Raw genomic sequence first — 4,483 nt, 5'->3', positions numbered from 1 at the left:
CCTGTGAGTATAATCCAATCAATCTTATTTTCATACTGTATATCCGTTGTGTAATTTGATAAATTGTGTTGTATGTCGTGCTCGCATCTCAGAGAAGACTCTGACTGCAACATGCGTCTTTGTAAAGAGAGAAACAGACAGAAAAAGTCTCTAACTCTGCCTGTCAGCTCGCTCTGCTCCGTTAAAACTGAATTTACCATACAGAATTGAATACGAGTGCACTCCAGATTTAGCTGCAGCCAGCTGACCGTGTGCTTCTCCCTATACCGCAGTTCTGTGTCCATGCATGCAGCAAACTGAAAGCACTGTCTGTCGGTGCTTCTACGTGAAAAGAGAAGGAAGACATTGCTGGTAGTATTGTCTTCAGAGTTGTTAAACACCTCAGCGCACTGAAGGAAGCCATCTGACTGTGTGAGGGGCAAGATCGTTGATGTCTGCAGGCAGAGTAGGAGCTCTCCTGTCTGACTGGTCCACCAATAGCAGAGAAGATGACCCCTTGAGACACAGCCCCTCCTCATTTGCATAATGAGGCAGAAATGCATACAAAAATTTAAAAAGACAGGCAGAAATAAATACCATGGGTGAAAATAAATAAGGTAAATAAATACAAAGGAAGAATAAAACAGACAAAAATATTAAAACACACATAAATAATACATTAAAAAATTGTAATAAATAAAGTTGAATAAACAAATAAGGTAATTATAACAAAGGTGAATAGTAAAGGCACTAATTAAAATATACATTTATGTCTCCTTGTATAATTTAATTACTACCTACATTTATTTATTTACTTTATTTTTTTGTGTATTTAATTGGATGCTTATTTATTTATTGAGCATTTATTTATTTCTGTATTTATTTCTGACTGTGTCAGGATCGGTCCTCCATAGCGGGGGGAGAGTTATCAAGCACGTAAAGTTTGGTTCAGATGTGAGCATGTACACTGAAGTTACAACAACTTCCTGTGTCATGGCGAAGACTTGATCTCTGACGCCACGCCACGGACACACCCATTGACGAAAACTCGCAAATAGCACAACTTTTCATCTTCAATGCCTTTAGAAGGCACAGCACAAATTTGAAGTCGGTCGGACTAAATCCCTAGGAGGAGTTCGTTAAAGTACGAAGTGTGTAAATCATCCAAAATTTGACGTAAAATTCAAAATGGCCGACTTCCTGTTGATTTTAGGGCATCGCTCCAAGAGGCTTTTTTGTGCGTCTGGACAAGATACACGTACCACAGAAAATTCGTGCACGTAGGTAAACGTGCGGCGGGGGCTGCTTCGTTAAAAGTCACTTCCTGTTGCCAGCAGGTGGCGCTATGACTGTCTGTGAATGTCATGTACATGTGTTCAGGGCGGGACTCTCATCCTACATGTACAGTTTGGTCCAGATGTGAGCATGTACACTGAAGTTACGACAACTTCCGTGTCATGGCGAAGAGTGATCTTTGACGCCACGCCACGGACACGCCCATTGACGAAAACTTGCAAATAGCACAACTTTTCATCTTCAATGCCTTTAGAAGGCACAGCACAAATTTGAGGTCGGTCGGACTAAATCCCTAGGAGGAGTTCGTTAAAGTACGAAGTGTGTAAATCATCCAAAATTTGACGTAAAATTCAAAATGGCCGACTTCCTGTTGATTTAGGCTATGGCTCCAAGAGACTTTTTTTGCGTCTGGACAAGATACACGTACCACAGAAAATTCGTGCACGTAGGTAAACGTGCGGCGGGGGCTGCTTCGTTAAAAGTCACTTCCTGTTGCCAGCAGGTGGCGCTATGACTGTGGGTGAATGTCAGCATGTACATGTGTTCAGGGCGGGACTCTCATCCTACATGTACAGTTTGGTCCAGATGTGAGCATGTACACTGAAGTTACGACAACTTCCGTGTCATGGCGAAGAGCTGATCTTTGACGCCACGCCACGGACACGCCCATTGACGAAAACTTGCAAATAGCACAACTTTTCATCTTCAATGCCTTTAGAAGGCACAGCACAAATTTGAGGTCGGTCGGACTAAATCCCTAGGAGGAGTTCGTTAAAGTACGAAGTGTGTAAATCATCCAAAATTTGACGTAAAATTCAAAATGGCCGACTTCCTGTTGGTTTAGGCTATGGCTCCAAGACTTTTTTGTGCGTCTGGACAAGATACACGTACCACAGAAAATTCGTGCACGTAGGTGAAACGTGCGGCGGGGGCTGCTTCGTTAAAGGTCACTTTCTGTTGCCAGCAGGTGGCGCTATGACTGTGGGTGAATGTCGGCATGTACATGTGTTCAGGGCGGACTCTCATCCTACATGTACAGTTTGGTCCAGATGTGAGCATGTACACTGAAGTTACAACAACTTCCTGTTTCATTGCGAATCATCGACGCCACGGACACGCCCATTGACGAAAACGCCAAATAGCACAACTTTTCATCGTCAATGCCTTTAGAAGGCACAGCAGAAATTTGACGTCGATCCGACTAAATCCCTAGGAGGAGTTCGTTAAAGTACGAAGTGTGTAAATCATCCAAAAATGGCCATAAAATTCAAAATGGCCGACTTCCTGTTGACTTTAGGCTATGGGTTCTTGAGGCTTTTTTGTGCGTCTTGATACGATACATGTCCCCAGAAAATTTCGTACATGTAGGTTGAACGTGAACGAGGGGCTAATCATTTCCAATTTTCTAGGTGGCGCTAGCGAGTCATTTTGCCACGCCCATGTGCGAAACTTGTAGAATACGAAATTTTTCACCGGTTCTGACATGTTTGCAAATTTTGGTGAGTTTTCGAGTATGTTTAGGCCATGTCATTTGGGCCTACTTTGCAGAAAAAAAAAAAAAAAAAAAAAAAAAAAAAAAAAAAATAATCCGAGCATTCAATAGGGACCTCGCACGTCGTGCTCGGCCCTAAGCTGCAAGCAGCGTTGGGCGGGCCCTCGCACTTGTAGCGCGTCCGCGTGAGCCGCCGAGTTGCATATTCTGGAGCTCTGCCGGTGCGGCTGTGAATTTCCTACGCGGTTCCGACGCCGCATGAATGGCTATATGTCACTTCCTGTGTCCCCTATGTGGAGCTACATAGCACTTGCCGCTATGAATATAAATCGGTATTGACGTGTAGATGTCTGCGGGGTGGGAGAGTTATCAAGCACGTAAAGTTTGTTTCAGATGTGACATGTACACTGAACAATAATGTACCCAAACAATAAATAAATTCCTTTTATATTTCCCTGCCTTGTTGTTTATGTGTACATACAGAGGAAGAATGTGAGAACAGCACACATTTCATCGTTACTGTGTGTTAGAGCATGGGAGAACAGTGGATACTTTTAATACAGCCCACACCCCTAATACTGTGTAACTATAACAAGTAGAACAGAAGAAAAAGATGTTCTTTCTTTACAACTGTCTGCATAGCTTATTCATATTGTGTAATGAATGAAATAAATAGGCCTACTAGGCTCCTCTCTACTTTGACATTTAAGATTAGCTTGTTTGATCCACCTTCATACACATGTGACATTACTGTACAACTTGAGAAAGGTGAGTTGTTTTTGCTCCAGCCTGCCTAAAAGAAAAGCGTTTTTGGGATTAAATGGACTTTATTAGCTGCTGCAGTGCAGGATGAACTCAGAATAGACCCATTTCTCACCTTATTATTCTAAATCATGCAACGAAGAAGAAGAAATGCATAATAAATCCTGGGACAAAATCTGTCCACAAATACTGTACAGCATGTAGTCTAATGAACAAGACTTGTGTTATAGCTGACTTGGGCAGTGAAATGTTTAATTTTTCATGTGGTCATAGTTGTCCACAACTCAAATCAGAATATAAGAAGAAATGTTTTATACCACCTCAAGAAGGCTTCCTATCAGAAAGGTAGGAAGGTATTTCAAATGTACAACTGCAGTACTTAAATCTAAGTAAAGTAATTTCCCTGACATTTTTGTGTTACTTTACTTTTATAGACCCATGTAAGGTTTTATACTTCCTGTGAGTATAATCCAATCAATCTTATTTTCATACTGTATATCCGTTGTGTAATTTGATAAATTGTGTTGTATGTCGTGCTCGCATCTCAGAGAAGACTCTGACTGCAACATGCGTCTTTGTAAAGAGAGAAACGACAGAAAAAGTCTCTAACTCTGCCTGTCAGCTCGCTCTGCTCCGTTAAAACTGAATTTACCATACAGAATTGAATACGAGTGCACTCCAGATTTAGCTGCAGCCAGCTGACCGTGTGCTTCTCCCTATACCGCAGTTCTGTGTCCATGCATGCAGCAAACTGAAAGCACTGTCTGTCGGCTCTACGTGAAAAGAGAAGGAAGACATTGCTGGTAGTATTGTCTTCAGAGTTGTTAAACACCTCAGCGCACTGAAGGAAGCCATCTGACTGTGTGAGGGGCAAGATCGTTGATGTCTGCAGGCAGAGTAGGAGCTCTCCTGTCTGACTGGTCCACCAATAGCAGAGAAGATGACCCCTTGAGA

The sequence above is a fragment of the Micropterus salmoides genome, unplaced genomic scaffold (assembly GCF_014851395.1).
Source record: "Micropterus salmoides isolate LMB-PRFRI ecotype aquatic unplaced genomic scaffold, ASM1485139v1 Ms_hic_scaffold_2, whole genome shotgun sequence".
In the NCBI taxonomy this organism is placed as follows: domain Eukaryota; kingdom Metazoa; phylum Chordata; class Actinopteri; order Centrarchiformes; family Centrarchidae; genus Micropterus; species Micropterus salmoides.
Note: the sequence above shows the minus strand (reverse complement) of the source record.